Source organism: Pleurodeles waltl, chromosome 1_2 (assembly GCF_031143425.1).
Source record: "Pleurodeles waltl isolate 20211129_DDA chromosome 1_2, aPleWal1.hap1.20221129, whole genome shotgun sequence".
Taxonomy (NCBI): Eukaryota; Metazoa; Chordata; class Amphibia; order Caudata; family Salamandridae; genus Pleurodeles; species Pleurodeles waltl.
Genome location: NC_090437.1, coordinates 658723181 through 658746510, shown reverse-complemented (window position 1 = coordinate 658746510; position 23330 = coordinate 658723181). Strand labels below are relative to the sequence as shown.

Genomic DNA, 23330 nt, shown 5'->3' with positions numbered 1-23330 from the left:
CCGCTCCTCCTCCAGACAGAGAGGAGAGTGAAATACCTGAAGCAGACCATATGTGTTGGAGTGAGGGCCCTATGCTTGTGGAACTTCAGAGGAAGTCCAGGTACAGGTCAGAAAAGGAGTGGTAGAAAGACATTATGGCCCTCATTATGACATTGGCGGTGATTATTAAAGTGGCGGTAATACTGCCAACAGTCCGGCGGTAATTACCACCAAACTATGACCATGGCGGTAATCCCTCCCATAGACAGCCAATGTACCACACCATCCGCCAGGGCGTAAACACCACGCATGACGGCAGTAGCCATCAACAGCCAGGCGGAAGACAAAGTACCACCCACCATATCATGACACAGCACACCGCCACGATTTCCGGGACGTAAGCAACGGCATCAAAAGCCTGGCGGAAACAGAACACAGAAGACGAAAGTCTCACCATCAGAGACACAGAGAAGGACAACGCCGCCATGGAACCGGAACTACAAGTCTTCCCGATGCTCTTCTACGCCATGCTCCACCTGGAACACTAACGCTGACAAAGACGATGACGGTGAGTACAGCTGCCTAGCACACAAGGGAGGGATGGAGCAAAACGAGAGTGACACACACACAACACTCACCAGACACACACACCATACACACAACCAGCTGCAGACGAAAAACAATGGCACACGACACACTGCATAATAATGCAAGGACAACAAGAAGGCAGTAATGAGAATGTATTGAATGGGAACAGCCACCAAATGAACCAATTGGATAACAAAGAGATATGTACAAATGTCCACAAAGGGCCAATGCCCAGTCCAAAATACTAAGGACCCCCATGGCTGCAGGGCACAGTCCAAAGCCCAACTTGTTCCCTGACATCATCCGCACAGAACTCTGCAGGGGCATCATTTTGCAAGTGGGCAGGCACCTCAGGGGGGGGTGAGGGGCACCTCAGCCGAAGTCGGGAACTTGTCCACTGGTTCTGGAGGGGGCTCCATCCCCATAATCTTTGCTGGACAGTGCAAGGTCACAGTCTCTCAGGTGGGTGACTTGCCCACTGGTTCTGGTGAAGTCTCTATGCCCAATATCTTTGCTGGGGAGTGCAGGGTCACAGTCTCTGAGGTGGGGAACTTGCCCACTGGTTCTGGAGGGGGCTCCATGCCCATTATCTTTGCTGGGGAGTGCAAGGACACAGTATCTCAGGTGGGTGACTTACCCACTGGTTCTGAAAGGGGCCCCATGCCCATTATCTTTGCTGGGGCATGCAAGGTCACAGTCTCTCAGGTGGGTGACTTGCCCACTGGTTCTGGAGGGGGCTCCTTGTATCGCCGTCCCTGGAGGGTGGCCTACATGCCCTCTGCTGGAGGTGAGGGCTGCACTGTTGCAGCTGGAGGTGAGGGCTCCGTGACCACTGGTGGTGGTGGTGTTACCCTGCCAGCCTCTGCAGGAGGAGAGGGCTCCTTCCCCTTCATGGCAGGAGTTGATGGCTTCTTCCCCTTCATGGCAGGAGTTGATGGCTTCTTCCCCTACATGGCAGGAGGTGAGGGCTTCTTCCCCTTCATGGCAGGGGTTGAGGGCTCCTTCCCCTTCATGGCAGGAGTTAAGGGCTTCTTCCCCTTTATTGCAGGAGGTGAGGGTTTCTTCCCCTTCATGGCAGGGGTTGAGGGCTCCTTCCCCTTCATGGCAGGAGTTAAGGGCTTCTTCCCCTTCATGGCAGAAGGTGTGGGATCCCTACCCTTCCTGGCTGGTGGAGTGGGATCCTTCCCCTTCCTAGCGGGTGGAGTGGGATCCTCCACTGTCTTGCCTCCACGACTAGGAGGTGCCTCCACTGTCCCCGTGGACTGTTTGGCTGAGATGCTGGGCTGGGTCGTTGGGACCCTGCTCTTACGGGCAGGATGGGGTGGAGGGGTAGGAAAGAGGTCAAGTTGGGCAAGCAAAAGCTTCTTAGGGACGGTGGGGCGGAAAGAGGGAGAAGGAATGGGAGTGGAGGTTGAGGGAGGGGTTGTTGGAGGTGTATGTCTGCTGGACTTGGGTGCAGGTGCATGGGCAGTGTGCGTGTGTGAGGTGGATGGCTGTTGGGTGTCTGAGTGCTTGCGTTTGTGTCCTTTAGGAGGGGGGGACAGATGGTGGGAGAGGACACAGGGGACGTGTGGATGCATGTTGTGGAGGTACTGCTAGTGAGGTGTGTGTGCTGTTTGGTGTGGTGATGCTGGTGGTGGATGTTGATGTAGTGCATGCAGGTGTGAGTGTGGATGTGACTGTGAGGGAGGTGGACGAGTGGATGTGGTTGTGTCTGCAACTGTCTGGTGTTTGGGTGAGTGCTTGTGGGCTGAAGTGTGGTGCCTGTGTTTGACTGTGCCACTCTTGTGTGATGTCTTGTGTGCATGCTCATCTGTATGTGTGCCTGGGATGTGTTGGGGTTCAGGAGACTGGGACTGGGAAGTGGTAGTTGGAGGGAGGACGTAGGAACAGGGACAATAGCTGCCATCAGAGATGAGGCCAGAGCCTGAATTGATCTCTGTTGGGCCGCCAATCCACAGTGGATGCCCTCCAGAAATGCATTGCATTGCTGCATCTGGGATGCCAGCCCCTGGATGGCATTCAAAGTGGTTGACTGCCCTACAGAGATGGATCTCAGGAGGTCAATAGCCTCCTCACTCAGGGAACAAGGGCTCACCTGGGCAGGACCTGAGGTGCCTGGGACAAAGGAGATGCCCACCCTTCTGGGTGAGCAGACACGGGCAACTCGCTTAGGGGCTACTGGGAGGGCGGTGCAGGTACAGGGATGGCGGCTGTACCTGTAGCTGGGGCAGTCCCAGAGGTGTCCACCACCAAAAGGGAGCTTTCATCGGAGGAGGTATCTGAGTCTGTGTTGTCACCTCATGTCTCCGCCGTGGTGCCCCCTCGCCCTCTGTCCCACTGGTTCCCTCAGCATCAGTGGACTCTTCCTCCTGGGTCCTGTGGGATGCAGCTCCCTCTGTCGCTGGTGCCCCTGTTCCTCTGCCAGATGATGCTAATGCACACATGAACAGGATGACAGAAGAAAAAAGGGGGAGAGAGAGAAAGAGAGCACTAGGTCAATTACTGTACCAACACCACAGAAGGCATACACAGTATCGTCACACACAGGGATCAGGATTGAGCACTATGCATTGCACTGCCAATCAATTGGCTAGATGCCACAGCAGGATGAGGGCCAACCACCGCCAACTGCACCCTTCCTGGGACCCACTAAGCCCTGTCTGACATGGAATGCTACCTAGCTAGGTTACCTGAATTTCCCTTTCAACCATTACCCTTGAGCTGGATCACGGTGCAATGTCTGGCCTGGCATTAAGTGACACACACTAACTGACACCCACCACCCAGATCCCATGCCACCTACCAATTATAGTTGTAACGGCCACTGTACTCACCCCCTTGTGGCTGCTGTGATGCCCTCAAGAGCCCATCCAGCTCTGGGTAGGCCACCGCCAGTATGCAGGCCATCGGGGGGGTCACCCCTTTCTCGTTGGGAGGCCATCCCCAGCTGGGCCACCGCAGTCTTCCGTGCCCAGCGTATCAGGTCCTCCCGCCGTTTCCGATTGTGGGTGCTCCACCTGCCATAGACCCCGAGGGTCCGCACATCCTTGGCGATGGCACGCCGTAATCCCTTCTTTTGATGGGCACTGAACTCCATAGGTGATACAGACGGGAGGACACCATTACACATACAATCCAGCCTGTCAGACACATGGCCCACCAATCCAGTTTCCATCACCATTGGCACACACATCGCCCGGTGCCCACCATGTACACCACCACAAGACATCCCCCCCGATGACACGATGCCTGCACACACTTCTCCATGCATCCTTTCCACATGCATCGTGCCCAAGGTGTACTCACCTGTTGGTCTGGAGGCCGATACAGCAGTCCATACTGGGGTAAAACCCCATCCACCAATCGCTCCAACTCCACCGCAGTGAAGGCAGGGGCCCTTTCCCCGGTCACACCAGCCATGGTAGGTTCCAGACAGAGGTCACAGCAGCACACGCAGTGTAGGTGTTTTCCTATTAAACGTCAGGAAACAAGTGGGGATTCAGATAGAAAATGGCGGTCACATCCACAGCGGTGTACACCGTCACCACCGGCGCTGATCCCCATTGGCCACTGTACTCCTTAGAGCCCCATATTATCCAATGAGGAATTGCACGGCGGTGCAAGACCGCCTAACGCCACGACGCCCAACGTTGGTGGAGTTACCTCACCTCCACCTGTCCCTACATACAGGACAGGCAGTCGCCATTTGATAGTGGTGGACAGTGATCAGATTATCCTTAACTGCGTCACTGCCTAGATTTGCACATACCTTGCCATTCCCACTGTCCCATCACATCAATGCACTAAGTACACTGAGGTGGGGGTTCCATTGTTCAAATTGTGACAGCTTACTCACTCTTGTGTCCCTAAGATACCTACCGCTGCGGATGAATGAGAGAAGACAAACCCCCGTGTACAGACCGTTTGTGGACTTGGCTACACTGGAGGACAGGCACATTATACTGACTTATAGGCTGGACAGGGCCACAATCACAGAGCTGTGTGCCCAATTGGAGCATGACCTTATATCAGCTATCTATCATCCCACTGGGATCCCCCCTCTTGTGCAAGTGCTATCAGTGCTCCATTTCCTGGCAACTGGTTCTTTCCAAGTGACAGTGGGCTTGGCAGCAGGAATGTCAGAGCCAATGTTCTCAATCATGCTGGCAAGGGTTTTGTCTGCCTTGGTGAAACACATGTTGTAGAAAAGTACCATCTTTCTTGGCATGTTACCCCCATTTCTATCTTTATGTCAGTATGTTTTTGCCTGTCTCACTGGGATCCTGCTGGCCAGGACCCCAGTGCTCATAGTTTGAGGCCTAATGTGTGTGTTGTGAATAGTGCTTAACTGTGTCACTGAGGCTCTGCTAATCAGAACCTCTGTGTTTATGCTCTCTCTGCCTTTACATTTGTCACTATTGGCTAGTGACTTTATTTACCACTTTCAGTTGGCACACTGGACCTCCCTTATCAGTCCCTTGTATATGGTACCCAGGGCATTGGGGTTCCAGGGGATCATTATGGGCTGCAGCATTTCTTTTGCCACCCATAAGGAGCACAAACAAACCCTTCCACAGGCCTGCCATTGCAGCCTGCGTGAAATAGTGCACACACTATTTCCCAGCCATTTTCACTGCACCTAAGTAACTTATAAGTTACCTATATGTCTAACCTTCATTTACTGAAGGCTAGGTGCAAAGTTACTAAGTGTGAGGGCACCCTTGCACTAGCAAAGGTGCCCCCACGCAGTCCAGGGTCAATTCCCTGGACTTTGTGAGTGCAGGGACACCATTACACACATGCACTACATATAGGTCAATACTTATATGTAGCTTCACAATGGTAACTCCGAATATGGCCATATAAGGTGTCTAAGATCATGAAATTGTTCCCTCATTCCAAATCTGGTATTGGGAAGCTAATTACTTGCACCCTGGGGGCTCCTCCATGGATCCCCAGTACTGCCAAACCAGCTCTCTGAGGCTTGCAATGCAGCTACAGCTGCAGCCACCTCACAGACAGGGTTCTGCCCTCCTGTGTTCAGAGCAGTTCAGTCCCAGGAAAGTAAAACAAAGCATTTCCTTTGGGAGGAGGGTGTTACACCCTACCCCTTTGGAAATAGGGGTAACAGGCTGCGGAGGGTTAGCCTACCCCAGCCTCCGGAAATGCTTTGAAGGGCACAGATGGTGCCCTTCTTGCATAAGCCAGTCTACACCAGTTCAGGGACCCCCAGTCCCTGCTCTGGCGCGAAACTGGACAAAGGAAAGGGAAGTGACCACTCCCCTGTCCATTACCAACCCAGGGGTGGTGCCCAGAGCTCCTCCAGTGTGTCCCAGACTTCAGCAATCTTGTTTTCCAAGGTGTGCGGACACTCTGGAAGTCTCTGAGTGGCCAGTGCCAGCAGGTGACGTCAGAGACCTCTCCTGATAGGTCCATACCTGATAAGGTAGCCAATACCCCTCACAGGGATATTTAGGGTCTCTCCTGTGGGTTTCTCTTTAGATTCTATTTGCAAGTTTCCAGCAGGAATCCTCTGCAACTATTACTTCATCTTCTGACCTTGGATCGACCGCAGACTGCTCCAGGAACCGCTGTAGGAGCAACAAAGTATCCAGAAGGGCTACTTTTTCCTCTGCAACTTCAGCTCCAGCCAGCAACTGCAACAGTTTCCACGGTGTGCACGCTCTGGGGACTCCCTGTCTTCACCCTGCACCAGAAGGACTGAAGAAATCTCCTGTGGGGTGACGGAGTCACTACCCTGCTCATGCAGGCACCTTCTAAGTCGACGACCAGTTCTCTTGGACTCCTCTTCTGGCATCGAGCGTGCTCCTTGGAACACAGGTGGTGGACCCCTTCAACACAGACTGTCCTGAGGTCCTGCTGTCCCAATTTGGAGGAGGTAAGAGCTTGCCTTCCCCGAGTACGACAGTACCCCTGTGCACCGTGTCTTCTTAACCTCCTGAGGCCTCTGTGCACTACTTGCAAAATTCTTTCGTGCACAGCCTGGCCCAGGTCCCTAGCACTCTATCCTGCGACACTCAACTCGCTGAGTTGACCTCTGGCGGCGTGGGTCCTTTCTCTGTAGTGCTGCACCAGCCGCATTTTGCACCTCCTTTGTCCCCGTGTCCTGGGACTCCCGAGGGTGCTGTCCGAGCGACCGAGGGCTCTCCGAAGTGCTGAGAGACCCCCTTCCTCCTCACACAGAGTTGAGGCCCCCAGATCCCTCCTGGGTCCAGACAGAGCCACTTTGACGCAAAATGCGACTTTGCCTGAACCAAGGTTGGTAGGGGCTCCTGTCCTTCCTGGAACTTCTTCTGACTTCTGGACTTGGTCTCCTTCCTTTGCAGGTCTTCAGGTCCAGGAATCCACAATTTGTTGTTTGCAGTCTTGCTTGGTTCTTGCAATAACTAAGGAAACTTTCACTATTTTACTCCTACTTTCCTGGGCTCTGGGGTGGGGTATTTTACTTACCTTTTCTGTATTCTTACTCTCCCAGTGATTCATTACACACTACACTTGTCTAGGGGTTCTTCGTGGTTCGCATTCCACTTTCTTAGTATATGGTTTATGCTGCCCCAGACCTATTTTCTCCCATTGCATTCTATAGCATTTCCTATTGTTTGCACTATCCTATGTCTAATTACTTACCTTATTTTGGTGTCTAGTGTATGTATTGTGTATAATACTTACCTCCAGAAGGAGTATTGCCTCTAAGATATTTTTGGCCTGTGTCCCCCAAATTAACTACCTTTATTTTTGGTAACACTTAGTATTGTCTTTACTTTAATTTAAGTACTGTATAACTATAAGTGGTATTGCAGGAGCTTTGCATGTCTCCTAGTTCAGCCTAAGCTGCTCTGCTATAGCTACCTCTATCAGCCTAAGCTGCAAAACACTACTACATTTCACTAATAAGGGATAACTGGACCTGCTGTAAGGTGTAAGTACTCAAGGTACCCACTACAAAACAGGCCAGCCCCTACACATGTCCAGCTACATTGCTTTTCCCCAGGTGGAAGATTTGGCTACTGTGAAGGCAGGATTCTATGCAATGGGGCATAGACCCAATATTATTGGGGCGATTGGCGATAAACACTGCGTTTGTCCCCCCGCCAGAATGAACACGTGTTCAGGAATCTTAAGAGTTTCCACTCACTGAATGTGCAAATGGTGTGCCTGGCGGACCAGTACATCTCCCACGTCAATGCCAAGTATCCCGGGTCGGTGCATGTCGCCTTTGTCCTGAGGAATATCAGCATCCCAAATGTGATGGCCAATCTACAGAGGCACAGGGTGTGGCTAATAGGTGAGCCAGAGTCCCCACCCACTGTATGTCAGTGTATGCCTTCAGGTGTTATCCCCATAGCATTGTGCATGGCTAAATGTTGTCCCTCAATACTTGAGGTGACTCTGGCTACCCAAACCTATTGTGGCTCCTGACCCCTGTGAGGAATGCCAGGACAGGGGCTGAGGACCGTTATAATGAGGCACATGGGCTAACCAGAAGAATAATCAAACTTACCTTCGGCCTCCTGAAGGCCAGGTTCAGGTGCCTCCATCTGATAGGTGGATCCCTGTGCTACTCCCCCGGAAAGGTCTGCCGGATAGTAATGGCATGCTGCATGTTGCACAACCTGGCCCTCAGACGACATGTGCCTTTTCTGCAGGAGGAGGAGACTGGAGATGCCCCTGTGGCAGCAGTGGACCCTTGAGGACAGTGAGGAGGAGACGGAGGATGAGGATGTGGACAAAAGAACATCAGTTATACGTCAATACTTCCAATGACACACAGGTGAGACAGTGGAACTGATCATTACTCTGACTATTGATTTAATCTGTGTGACTGTAGCATGATGGCATTCACTTCCTTTGCATCTCAACTTACTGTCACCTATGGCTTCTAATTTTCCAGATGCTGGTGATATGCCAACAATGTCCTGATGTGATCCCTACAGACAGTTACAGGTCATTAATTGCATGCTATCATAGTGTTCTGATCATTTGAACTAGATGTGACTGTTCCCAAAAATGCACATTTTCAAAACATAAAACAGTGTCACTCAAATTGTATTTATTGTAGTGCAACTAATTGACTGTAAAGTGCAATAGAATGGGCTGGTGGTAGAGGAAAGTCCAGGGTATTGCTCCAGTCTGTTTGTAGCGCAGGTCCAGTGTCCAAGGGGCCATAGGAAGGGGAGCAAAGGCAGTTCAAAGTGGACAAGGTGACAGGGTGGGACACAAGGGGGACAACCAGGAGAGTCTCATTTCCTGGTGGTGGTCTTGGTCTTGGCAAGTGTCTCTGGCTTGTGTCTGGGTCGCAGGGAACGTTTGCGGGTTGGTTCACCTTCTGCAGGGGTAGGGGTGCTGGTGGCCTGTGGGTCCCTTGGCGGCGCCTCCTGTCCACTAACTGCAGCGGAAGTGGTGGGCTGGTCAATAGACTGGCTAGTGGTAGGGGCCCGCTGCTGTGCTGTATGTTCCCTCATGATGTTGGCCATGTCTGCCAGCACCCCTGCTATGGAGATCATGGTGGTGTTGGAGGTCTGCAAGTCCTCCCTGTTCTCCTGATGGTGTTCCTCCTGCAGCCGCTTGTTCTCCTGAATGTTGGTAAGGATCTGGCCCATCGTGTCCTGGGATTGTTGATTAGTCCCTAGGACAATAGTGAGTGCCTCCTGGAGAGTCGGTTCCCTGGGCCTCTCCTCCCCAGTGTACAGCGGTCCTCCCAGTGTCCATGTTCCCCTGTGCCTCTGTCCCCCGGACGGTGTTCCCACTGCTACTGACCCCAGGTCCCTGATTGTCTTGGGGACGAGGTGTGGACTGGGGTCCCTGTACAGCTGGGCACACTGCTGATTGATGTGTCCTGGGGACAGAGGTGTGAGGACGCTGGGTGGGTGCTGTGGTGTTGGATACTGATGTGGACTGTGAGTGGGCTGGGGTGACCGACTGACCAGTGGTCCCCGATCGGCCAGGTAGTTCTTCCAGATCCAGAAGTCCAGGGTTACTGTCCTCACAGGGGGCATCTTCTGTTGAGGGACTGGATAGTCGTGGCACCTCCTCTCCACTGAGATTGGCTGGGGCACCTTTGGGTATATAAGTGATGTATTATGCTTCATGCCTGTGACATATTGTTCATCCCCAGCTTCCCCTCTATCGTTGCTGTTACCCTGCCACCTTTGAATGTGTATGGTGATGTATTGTGGGATTGTTAATTTCCCTGTGCTGTGCATGCTTTGGTGATGGGTGTCCATGCAGGGCTGGGAGGGCTGTCCATGCATTGGTATGGCATGCACGGCTTGGCATTGGGGTTAGTCATCTGCGTTGGTGCAGTGTGTGGGATGGAGTGGAGTGATGCGAGTGAGGGTGAGGGGGTGAGATGGCATGCAGGTATGGGGGGTGATAAGTAGTAAATGTTGTCTTACCAGTGTCCAGTCCTCTGGCAACTCCAGTGAGTACTCAGGATGCAGGATTGCCAAGACTTGCTCGTCCCATGCTGTGAGCTGTGGGGAAGGAGGTAGGGATCCACCGATAGTCCTCTGTATGGCAAGCTGGTGCCTTGCTGCCACAGAATGTACCTTCCCCTGTAGGTCGTTCAACCTCTTCCTGATGTCGTCCCTTGTTCTTGGATGCTGTCCCACGACCTTCACCCTGTCCACGATTCTCCGCCATAGCTCCATCTTCCTTGCAATGGATATCTGCTGGACCTGTGCTCCAAAGAGCTGTGGCTCTACCCTGACTATTTCCTCCACCATGACCCGCAACTCCTCATCTGTGAAATGAGGGTGCCTTTGTGGGGCCATGGGTGTTGTGTGGTGTGTGTAAGTGTGTGGATATTGGGTACTGTGGTTGGGTGTGTGTAGTGGAGTGTGTGAGGGATGTATGGGTGTGTGTGTAGTTGTCGCAGTGGTCTTGATGTCTGTCTGGTGGCAATGATTTGTATTCGTAAGGGGTTGTGGGTAATGTGGGTGTGTGTTTTATAGTGGTGTGGTGTGTGTATGGATGTCAGGTGTGTGTTTTTTTAATTGGCCAATGTTGTGTAGTTTAGTATTTGGGTGTCCATTCTGAGCGCGGCGGTGTGTACCGCCAATAGTTTACCGCCATTGAATGTCTGCCGTGGTGATTCGTGGGTCTTATGTGGTGGGTGTTTTTTTGTTGGCGTAACGGTATGGGTGTTGGTACCAACAGTTTACCACTGACCTTTGGGCTGGCGGATTTGTGTATGTGGCTGAATTCTGTTGATTTGGTGTGTATGTGTCATAATATGGCGAACGGATAGCCGTCACCGTGGCGGTAAGCTGAATTTACCACCAATGTTATGATGAGGGCCTATGTAGGCTCGGAGGATGGCCTACTATATAGTGACCTTGTTAGTCCTGAGCCAGGGACTAGCAAGAAGGTAATGATTCTATTAATGTGTCACAAGCCACTCATCTGAATTTCCCAGGCTGTTCCAATGGGGTGAGTATGGCTCCAACTCCCTCTAGGGGGCCTGGCCCGATTGCAGTGATTCTTTTAGCTAAGTGCTGCACCAGGTGAGGCCCCAAAGGGAAGAGGGGTTCGGAGGAGAAAGAGTGAAAAAACAGCACTCCTTCTTATCAAGACAGGGATGGGTGGACAGGATGTGTTGTAACGGGCATTGGACCCCCTTGGTTAGCAGGACTCCAGAATGGGGACAGGTCTGTAAAAAGTGGCACAATTAGCTTACTAGTGTGTAGGCTTTTCTGAACACAGCTTTGATTTTATGCCACAAAACATAGCATGTCAAAATGCATACAGGTTTGAATACCTAAAATCTCAACAGGGGCTTTCATTGCATATAATGACTTTTGTCCCATACAGCACATAGAGCAAACAAAGCTCTCAAAGACAATATACTTTAGTCACCAAATCTTGGCTCCTGTTTCTTCACAGCAGACAAGAAAGTTGTGGCTAGCAACAACGAACAATTATTTTTCTAAACATATAAAATCAGGAATTTTTCAAGAGCCAGTTGTTTGCAAACAACACCAAACAGTAAATTGAGGGTGTGTGGTCTGGCCACAAGCGCAATGGCCGCTTGCTAAAGGAGCTCCGCACACTGGAGGATGAATAGGGGACAGTGGCAGAGCTAAAGGAGTGGGGAGGACTTTCTAACCTTCGCTCACCATATCCCGAAGTCAGTGGTGGTGCTCCGGTCGCTCGTCCAAGCCGGTGAGAGGCCCAGTGGCACTACATGACCTTGATGGCAGTGGATGCCTCAGCCATTAAGGCCCTGGGGAGCCCCTGACTCGATTTTGGAGCTGCCCAGGCAGGCCTGTGATGGCAGACACCACCGTCGACTGCCACAGGGGAGCTGAGACTCGCACATGCTGAGGGAAGGAGTTTTGCTTCGCCCCCGCCTCCCTACATGTGCTGAGGCGCATAGAACCTGCGGACTGCAATGTAGGACCTGCCTCGCGCGTCACAATTGAGCTGGCCGGGAGGACAACATCTGCCACATGTCACCTAGACCACGGGCGGCGTGTGGGGCCACAGATACCCTGGTAGCCCAGACCAGCACATGGACTTTCACGCACTCTACACTGCGGGCATTTGCGCTCTGACCGGAGGGAGGGCCGCATTTGGCCCTCTGGGTGTTCCAGCTGGCACCGGCCACCTGAATGTGAGTGGAGGCATGCCCGGCATTGAGACACCCCCTCCCTCGATTGGGGTAAAGGACCCTGCATCCTCCATGTTCAAAGGGGCCCCACCAGGACATACCAATGAGTCTGTGGTGCAACGTGACCGACCGGTCTAAGGGAAAACACTTTGCCATGCCTGGACCCACCACTTGTAGGTCGGCGGCCTGCACACTCCACCTGGGCTTCGCCATGGACTTCCTCTAAGTCCCCCACAACACCGGCCTCCTTGGCACTCAGAGGGCACTAGGACAACTCGACAAGGGGGGGGCACTCATAGCGGCATCCCTCCCACATTCTGGCCCTGTCTACAGCACCAGCCAGAGGGTATAGTGCAGTCCGCTTCACCCCCACTTCAGTACCCTTTAGTGTCCATACATAACAAAGCAATCCTCTTCCCCCCTGCTGCACTCTGCCACCACATCGGAGGTTGGCACCCCAGGATGGACCCCGCCGTTTATTGGAGAGCATTGAGCATCCAGACACCGGGACCACAACCCACTGCCTCTGGTGCCACTGAGGAAGCATACACATCTACCTGCTTGCATCCTTCCAGGCACGAGTCCTACCCACCAGGACAACTGAAAAGCTCGACCCAATCACAGACACTGAGCCAGCACTCCACCAACCTCCATCGCCACAAAAGGAGCTGGGCAAGCCAGTCTGCTGCCATACACTGGCCCATCTAACCTCTCTGGCCCTTAAGCACCCACCTGGATGTCAGGGAATTGCCACTGCAGGATTAATCACCAACATTTGTCACATACTAACTACTGCCCATCAAGAGGTGGACGAGCCAAAGACCACCTGCTTCTCCTATTCCGCCCATAGTTCCCCCTACATGGAGAGCAGGTACTCTGATTCGCTATGCCCCTGGACACACCCAATGGTAAAGTGACCCCCCAGTTACTGTTCTCTGAGGCTCTCACCCATCAAAAGACCGGGCTTTCACATAAGCCACCACGGATATCTGACATGCCGAACGCCCACAATGCTTCACAACCGGATCCCACGATGGAACACATCCTGCAGGAAATCACAGTGGTGGGCAAATGCATAGAAGGCATGGAAACCAAGATCTCTGAGTTGGCAGCCGACTCTCACTCCATCCCTGCTGACATTTCTGGTTTCCGAGATAGGATAACAGGGCTGGAACACCACCTCTCCCTAGTAGAGCACAAGCTCAATAAACTGTCAAACAATGACCAATAACTGCAATACCTCAGGGATACGCTGACGGACCTTGAAGATAGAAGCCATAGGGATAATGTCAGGAAAACTATTGCCAGCGTTGTTAAGTCCTTCCCTCAGCAAAAACGATTCCCCCTTTCCTTGTACCCACGTTGGTTGCAGTGGCGTCCTCACTCCCAGTGGCTCTTGCGGAGGCTGTTCTTAGAACTAGCTTCTTTTGGTTTAACTGCCACTCGAGATGGTGGCCGCAAATCCTTGTGAGGTCAGCGCTGTAGTGTTTCTACCCTAGTCTCATGCCGAAGCTTCCCTCCAGCTGTTTCTCTCGAGGAGCACTGTACTTCAACTGTCATCCTGAGGAGAATGAGCAGTGTTTCTGGGGCGCTTCGTTTCACAGAGAATTCTTCCAGTTTTGAGTAATTCATTCTTTTTCTTGTTACGGTGTGCACACCAGCTACTTTTTCCCTTTTGAAGAAGCTGAATTTTTCCCTTCTTTCAACAACTGGCTATCGGCTTTCTGAAGAGAAATCATTTTGGTTTAAGATAATTTCAAGCAACTGCAATAAGGAATTATTTTGTAATGATTTCCAGAGTTTCCAAAATGTATGTACATATATATTCAAGAACTCTTTGCTTTGGACACTTGTCAGTCCTAGAGACAAATCTCAGTGCTCAGACTAGTTCCTAGAGACTGTGATTGAGAAAACTGAACCTTGAGAAGGTATTTTTGTTTCCTGCTAAAGACATTAGTAGTTTGTGTATTTGTGAACTTTTGAACTGTTCTCCAGAGAACCTTGGAAACCTCTGACTCCTAGAGAAAAGAAGATATTAAGTTAACATTGTTCTCTTAGAGTGAGGCTAGTCTCTCAAAAGATCCAGGTTAGGAGAACAATAGAATTGGGTGAATGTAAATGGCTGAAAAGTTGAATGCATAGTAGGAATGTACTTATCTATGCTCATATCACTCGACTGCAGGTCCTTCCTTTAAAGAAATCCCAATAAGAGGAAAGGTGCAGGTTTTCAGAGACACACACTGAATATCCTATCTTCAAGTGGGAAACACAGGCTGGAACTGGATCTGGAGGTGGTCGCTCTTTTTCTATTCCCATTCCACTTCCCCCTAGTGGATGCAGGATTCAAATAATCAGTTAAAGTCTTAGCACGCATCTGTTGGAGGGAGTTGGGTAAAAGGCATCTGCTCCTGTGGAAGTTTGATTTAACAGGTAATCTTCTGACAGATAATGTGCTTTTCTATGGGTTTCCTGAACGGGTCGGAAGGCAAGGACATTAAAGCCTTTCTCAGGGATGCCTTCCCTACCCTCACCAGCATCAAGTTCTCCCTCTGTTGAAGCTACAATGGGCACACAGGATGGGGGTCCCCGTAAGGATCCTCTCAGAAGTCTATACCTGATAACAGTCTGCTTCCTTAGGCATGAACAGGTGCAGCAACTGCTGATTGCAGCCCCAACCCATGGACCTTATGACTATGAAGACAATGAGCTATGGATAGCTCCTGATTTCTCTTGAGACACGAATGAGAAGAAGAAGGCATTCCTGTCCATGCACCCGCCGCGTAGACAATTGGATATAAAATTTGGTCTCTTTGAGCCTGCCCGGATATGGCTCACCAAGGATGGTCGATCCACAGGTTTTCTTGATCCTTTGGAACTTTGTCACTTTCTGGATGACCTTGCCCAGACGAAGGACCACTCCCCCTTATGCTCAAGCTCACTGCAGCAGGGGGCGCCCTCTGCTACACCTGCCCATGATGGCTGATGGAACCCTGGAAGACACTAGAAGTGGGGCAGACGCTTGGGTAGACTCCATAGAACCCAAGAAGGCAGAGAAATGGCTCTTCAGGTGGTAGCAACACTTACACAGGACCAGAGCTGGGACAAGTCGAGGTCTCCGCTGAAACCTTCTCCAACGAAGAACTGAACTTTCTTCTTTATCCACCTAACCAAGACGGTCCGCTGGATCTGAAGCCGACAAACCACCCCTTGCCCTGGGTGCAACTGATTACCCCCCTTAGGAACACCCCGGACCCTGTTTCTACGTATAGGAGCCAGCACTCCCTGTATACCCTATCTCTCTTGTCCCCTCATGTTCAGGACGCCCCGGGCCTTAGTCCTACTGCAAACCTTCCAGTCCCTAGCCACCTGCTTGTGGGTGTATACCCCCTCCCCGAGCTTCAATGCCAATTTTGTCCTATAATGGTTACCCTGGTCGACTGACTGGCTAGGGCCTTAGGGCTATTTCCAAACCCCTGCGGTGCTCCCCAGCCTGATGTTCCTCACGGTTGTGTGGCTTACCAGTGTGCATATAGCACGGCCAGCAAAAGGGTTGAATGCTGAATCACCAAGCCACCATGCCACATTACCTCACCCACCATCATGTACACACAACGTGATCCACAGGAGTCAATATTATCCGCTAATTACCCCAGCCGCTTCCCCCCTCCCTCCCTCCCTTCCTTTTTTTTCCCCTCCAATACCCACCGTACAGAGGGCACTGAATGTACACCACACCACCCCTGAACCCACTGCTGCCCCCCCCGGCTGCATCTCACCCCCACCTCTCCTTTGTCTTCCTTTCTTATCCTTTCCCATAGCCTGGGGCCGCAGCAGGATCCCCACCACCATACTACTGGACCAGGCTCTGTCTCCAAAGTTTGCTCCCTGAAATGCTCCCTGCTTTCCAGGATCCACGCTACCCCCTGCAGCATTCCTCCCACTGCTCCACTACCGACATGGTTTTCTACTCATACTTTTCCACTGCTAGCCATCCCTTTTCCCCCTGTGTGGGGCCCTCTGGTGCGTGGGCAGCGCAAGCTTAGACCCCCAGTTATCAGTTTCTAGCACATGACAGTGTACCCCCCTTGCCTCAGAGCTGCTTCCCTGTTCTCCCTCTCCTGCCTGTTTCTTCCTCCCTTTCTTGTCCTTCCCATTATTTCCTCCTTCCCGTGCCTGTACCTACCCATTTGCGACAGTAGCCACTAATGCACCTCCCCTGTGACCAAGGAGCCCCTTCCTTGTGGTACTCCCTCTCACTATCATCCCAACCTGCTTCTTCCCTCCTACCCTACAGCCTATGGACTTTCCCACTCATTCCCGGTCCAACTCTACCCCCACCCTTGGGGTGTCTCACCCAGGTTCTATAACCATGTCCATGCTGTCTATGATTTTGTGAAATGTTAATGGCCTTGCACACTACATCAAACAAAAAAAGATTTTGGCCTACCTTGAATCCCAGAAAGTGGGCATTGCTCTCCTACAGGAAACCCAACTCTCCCAAACCAAATCCAAGAAACTGCGATGCAACTGGGTGGGACGGGTGATATACAGTAGTTGCCTGGCAACTCAGACTCCTGAACCTGTCCTGGCCTGTCCAGGAAATGCGGAGTCACAATCCTCATACCCCTCTACATCCTTCCAACATGGAAGGATAAAAATGGATGCTATACCTTCTGGAAATCAAAATCGGTGACCGTGCTCAATGTATTGGCTCCGTTTATGCCCTGGTGAGACTAAGCGCTCATTTTTCCTTCAGTTCTACCGTCTCCTTACCGAATTTGGGGCCACACATTTCTTACTGGGTGGGGGGTGACTGGAACCTGGCACATGATATGGTCCTTGAGCGTACTGGCCCACTGGATCACTGTGATGCAACCGACAGAACCCTCATGGATGACATCCTGTTGGACCACGGCTTGACAGATCACTGGCCCCTCACCTACTAATCAGATCAGGAATACACTTTCATATCACCAGTTGATGATACCCACTCCCGACTGGACTACTTCCTGGTATCCCAAAAGATGGTGGCCCATGTCCGGGACTGTTGTATCCAAGTGGCCGCACTCTCAGACCACTCCCCTGTCCTTCTTGCCCTATCCTTGGGGCTTGCTCATCCAGGGCAAAAACAGTGGCGATTGCAGGTCTCACGTTACTGCACTCCACAGGGCAAAGCCCAACTGCGCTCCCAAGTTGCTACCAACGTAGACAATAATAGAGGCTCGATCTCTTCCTGCAGAGTCTTGTGGGCCACAGCCAAGGCAGCAATTCGAGGCCAACTAATGAGAGATGCAGAGGTAGCAAACGCCCAAAGACGTACCAAACAGGCAGACCACGCGCCAATACACCACAACTCCTAAGGTGGACCTTAATACCTTCCTCACATCTAAGGCAGAGTATGCCCTTCAAAGAATAAGGTGACGCCATTATGAACATGGGGAAAAGGCAGGCCGCCTTCTGGCAGCGCAACTGCTCTAACCAGAAGCAGCCCTAGCCATAACAGCCTTTCAGTCTTCGACTAGGGACGTCCTTACACACCTCCAGCATTTCGTCAATGAATTTGCCACCTTCTATCGGTCTCTTTATAGCCCCGAAACTGCAAAAGACCCCACACGCCTATCAGCTTTTTTAAGAGACATACCTCTGCCCAGACTCAACGGCAGGAGCATGCTGGAGGGCAAAATCAGCATGAAGGAGATCGACCAAGCTATCTCTAAACTCTCCTACTATAAGGCATCAGGGGAAGACGGCTTCCCCGTAGAACTTTACAAATCAGTAGGAGAGTAGATAGTAAATTCCCAGTACGAGGCTTTCTGGGATGCAGTGAATACTGGAATCTTGGACCCCATTTCTAACAAGGCAAACATTACCGTCCTCCCCAAACAGGGAAAGACACTCTTCTCTGTAGAAGCTACCCGCCCATCTCTCTCCTGACCAGGGATATTAAAATCCTGGCAGCAGTGCTGGCAGCCCAACTGAAGAAGGTCATCCCATCCCTTGTACATCACACGCAGGTGGGGTTCATGCCCGGCCGGTCATCTAGAAACCATCTTTGCACCTTGGCGCCTACCCTGTGGTTGGCGAGGGATCTACAGGACAAGGCCCTGGCTCTATCTCTGGATGCTGAAAAAGCGTTCAACGGGATCGAGTGGTGGTACCTCTTCGAGGTCCTACGATGATTCAGTTTGGGCGATGACTTCATAGCCAAGATCTGCTGGCTCTGTGACTCTCCCACAGCACCGGTTAATTGCAGAGGCTTCCTGTCGGACCCCTTCCTCATCAAACATGGGACTTGTCAAGGTTGCCTGCTATCGCCTGCCTGCTATCGCTTTATTGTTCCTTCTTACCATGGAACCACTAGCTGCCACCATCCGAAATACCCCGATGACATTGCGAGTCCCCCTCTCGGGCGGCACCTCACCAGTTTACCTATAAGGTAAACTGGGACAAGAGCGAGGCGCTACCATTTTCTCCCGTCACCACAAAGACGGCTATAGCGGACCCACTGGTTCGTTGGGCACCCTCCTGCCTTAAATATCTAGGGATCTATATCAACAGAGGTCTAGATTGCATGATTGCGGACCTCGACCCACTGCTAGCATGCACACAATTGGATTACGCCAAATGGTCTCAATGAGGCCTCTCCCTGTGGGGGAGAGTCTTAGCAGTTCACATGGAGATGCTGCCCCACTTCATGTATGTCTTCGGTATGGTTCCTTTGCTGACTCACCTCCTTATCCTACGCTCCATAGACAGGAATATCTGTTCCTTCATCTGGGGGTCCTCTCGACCCTGCCTGACCACAGCCAAACTGTTGGCCTACTGTTCCTGTGGTGGTCTCGGCCTACCTTCAGTAAAGATTTATGCATTATCGCTACACCTCTAACAGCTTGCTTACATGCTCCACGGGATGAGAGACCCACCACAATGGGTCCAAACGGAGCAAATCTTACTACATTGCCCTCAGGGATTAAGCCCACTCTATGGAGATGGAAAACCTACACACAATCCGCTAACTCCATGGTACAAGCAATGGTGAAAACCTGGAAACGAACCCATGCCATGCTTGGAGTACACGCCCATTACCACAAACATGCACCACTATTGGGCAACACCAAACTACAGTTCAGAGGGGCGATGCTCGACTGGAGAGTATGGCATGCTCCAGGCATCACTCACCTAGACCAGGTAATAGCCAACATCAAACTGAAATCCTTTGCCATGCTCCACGAGGAATATACTCTCGCCTCACAGCAAGCGTGGAGATATACTCAACTACAGCACTGTCTTGCACGTAGGGGCCAGTACCCTTGGTCCCTGCAGTCCTCACTGTTGTCTCCTCTATAGAACATGGGTCAACTTTCGTGCTGTAATGTCTAACCTCCATACCCTCCTGGCCCGCCAAATCTACTCCCTGCCCATTCTCCACAGCCTCTACCTCTCCGGGCAATTAAAGCTACAAGTAGAACTAGTCCAGGAAGACTGGGCAGACCTCTTAAAAGCCCGGGATCGCGGGGCACGGGAAGCCCGGATTAAATTTTTTCTTTTTAAGACGCTCCACAACTGGTATTGGACTCCTGTTAAACTGCAGGCGGCATGGTTATTGCACCCCACACACAGTTGGCGCTGCCCGCACCTCCACCCCTACTGTGACCTCCTGCATATCCTTTGTGATTGTTCCTCCATCATGCCCTACTGGGAAGCAGTGGGGCATACGCTACAAGAGACTCTGCCACTACCGAACCTATTTTCTTGCCCGTTCATCTTCCTCGATGACTTAGCTGGCGGCCCAAACCTGATGTGCCCCAGACCTGTCTTCTTCACGCTGCAATCACCACAGCCAAACTCTGCATACTTGGACACTAGCTCTCCCCCACACCTCCCTCACATGATGAATGGCTCTCGTCCATGTACCAAACAGTGTTGTATACAAATGTGTTATTTACAACTTACAGGACAAAGCTGACATATTTCTCCGAACCTGGGTACCTTTTCTCCAAGATGGCAAAGGCCACCAGTGAATCCCCTACCCCTGCGCCACTGCCTACCGCTTCACCCTCACCTGTCCCCTACCCTCTCCGGTCACACCTATATACATATGAATACCCCTATAACAGTCTCTTTTCATGACACATCACGAACATCGTACCCGCGACCTCATTTTCTTATGCCCCCAGTTCTACATTCCCTCCTGAGCATCACACTCCAATACATGTTTCTCCTCGCCCTGCCCATCCCTCTCTGTCATGTGCCTGATAAAGTAGGCCCCCTCTTTTCACTTCTCCCACACCGTTCAGACTGTCTGCGCCAGACTCGAGCTCCCATCCACCATGGTAGGACCCCATCTCCTCTTGCATCGCACTATGCCATATTCTCTCACACATCGTCTCCTTACTTCGCAACCATACTACTACTTAATATAGCAGATGCTGGGCCTCACCACCCCGTTCTCCATTTGACCATGCCAATGCTTCCCCACTCTAATGAGATCCCTCAACAAATCCCCTCCCTGACACCTCACCCCCCCCCACACAGGCCACACCTCACCAGCACCGTTAGTGACGTCATGCTTGGACTTCCTGTGTGGTCCAGTGTCCCCTCAACTCTCTTGCTCCTTAGCCTCCATGTACCTACAAGACACAGCATCTCTTGCCTAATTACGCCACCTGTTTGGCCCAGGATACCCACCGTCCACCCACCCATAACTGCCTCCCTCCTTAGTAATGCACCCCCTGGCACTCCTCCGGGATATGGACTCCTCCCCCCTTAGTACACTAGGGTTCGAAAGACATTTTTTTAAATACTCTGACTCATATAAGTGCAATGATGTTATTTTCTTGCTTGCTGTTACGACTGTTTCTCTCTGCCCATGTGGTATTCTATATTTCAATTTTTTTAATTATCTCTAATAAACAAACAAAATACAAACCAAAAAAAGCAGTGAATTAAAGCGTTCCAGGTTTCTGGTACTACTCAGTCTTTCTTGCAATAACTTCACCAAAAGAATATTGTCAGTTATGCAGTTGATTGTTTTTCCTAAAAAGGACCAACTAAGCCATAGCGTGTTTGTGCTGGGTAGTTGTTCATCAAACCTCGTACAATGTGAGCCCACGTATTCGTTACAACTGAGCAGTTGTCCCCTTTCCTCTTTCCTGCAGATCAGGAGGTGAAGAGCCAAGGCTGCATGGAGGATGGATGCCGGGAGACATGTCACTCAGGGAACCGATGCTGAAGAGGGTCGCTGGTCGAAGGAGGAAAAGTCAGTTGCCAGGCTACAGAAGGCTGGAGATTCAGGTACGGAATAGAGACGAGGCCAAGCACGGGCACAATGAAACACTTGGTTTAAACAGTCTTATTGGGGGCGTGAATCACCGTTTGTTGTTTTCCTTGTGGGTGGCTTAATTGCTCGTGTACCTAGGGATGAGTCATCCTATTTTTGCAATATGTACATAACAGGTTGTGGTTATTAATCAAGGATGTCATGTTTTCTTCCGCTTCTGTGATTTATCAAGGATGAGTCATGTTTTCTTCCATTTTGCTTCTGTGTACCTATGGATGAGTCATCCTGCCATATGCTCATAGCGCTTGATGATTACTTAGAAAACAAAATAATGTTCTTTCACATAATTTGGTTCAGCCAACTGTGCTTTAACATCTCAAACATGACTCCATCAAATACATGCATACCTTAATTCATGAACATTATAAACACATCCCATTGTACTGTAGCATTGTGCATGAGCGTGCTGTAGCATGAGGGAGTAGGGTTGCAACATAATGTGCAGGACCTTCCTGCTGTCATTGGTCCACAAAGTGCCTTTAGCAAGACACACAAGCAATAGAAAGAGATATAATAAGTTAGAACATCTGTTCTACTGGCTGTGGTTGCACAGAAACACACGTTTTGTAGGACATAACCAAGTACCCAACTGAGTGGGAATCAGAAGGAAAGACCAAGGTACTGTTGGCGCTTCTTCCAGTTGCAGGTTTTTCATACGACCCACTCTCTACATCAGGCACTAAGTATAATTTTTACACACAAATGAGAGAGCGAGAGGAAAGAAAGGTTCTGGTCACGCCATCCCTATTTAAACTATCAAACAGACAAAGGCAGCCAGATCTAGGTCAGTGTTCAAACCCTTTTGAATAGAATCCAAAAGATTTTGGAGTGGATGCCTCACACACAGCTAATGGTGGCATTATCATACCTATCCACACCATGGTAGGTGGATACCACCATGGCGGACTCAACCATGTTGTGGGAGTTTTTATATACATTTCTAACTGGATATCGAAGCAGGGATCTAGACTGTTAAAAATGTTACCTGGTAAACCTAAGAATATTCCTTTTATTAGGTGAGTACCCTTAACATGGTTAAAAACAAGGTACTGGGGTAGTATAAGAGCAAACATTTGATAAACCCAAAAATTAACACCTTATTTGTGTCACCACCTATGGCACAAAGTCCATCCAAATGAAAAAACTCATCAATAAGCATTGGAGGATTCTCACCTCGGGCCCTCTTACTTTTGAGAAAACAATGTTTGCTTTGTAATGGGGCAGATCTTTAAGGGCTTCACTTGTACACACAAGACCAAAACCTTCCTGCACTGAAAAAACAACCATAAGGTTGTTGTGGAACCTACCCGCTTTTGTAGGACATTACTCATGTGGCAATTGTAACATTTGTCCGTTCACAAGGCAGGCAAAAGATCTAGACCTTTGGTTAAAAACACCCTGGACATTGAAACAACATACCAATTGAGATTCAATCAATGCAGTTTCAGGCGTCAAAAAATCTACTCACCCACTCGCTATGGTGAGTTATATTCAATCAGATCAAGCTATTTTTAGGACCTACTCACCCCTTCTGGCAAGTTGACAAAGAACAGGTGTTCTGTTCAGTCAGAAAATGGAAGAGTGATAAAGATGCCTTTAATTAAATCTTGTTTTTGTTATTTAGTCTGATCTCAGAGACAGAGGTCAAAAGTCAGTTTGTTTTACAATTAATTTTCCTTCTCACTGCAGAGTTCCAGGATTTTGTCAGGTTTTTCCTAACACGCAACATTTAAATAGCTATGTCAAGTGTGCAAACATTTCCAAAATATATTTCAGTAGTTGTGAAAG

The 23330-nt window shown here is 50.6% G+C and overlaps 1 long non-coding RNA gene across 1 annotated transcript in view; it reads left to right on the top strand.

Annotated features, from left to right (window-relative positions):
- The window catches only part of LOC138302682 (uncharacterized), a 51830-nt gene that overhangs the window by 15141 nt on the left and 13359 nt on the right, over positions 1–23330 (top strand). The window contains exon 2 of the long non-coding RNA XR_011205399.1: positions 21361–21496. This is a non-coding gene — a long non-coding RNA (uncharacterized lncRNA). The remainder of the gene's footprint in view (positions 1–21360; positions 21497–23330) is intronic.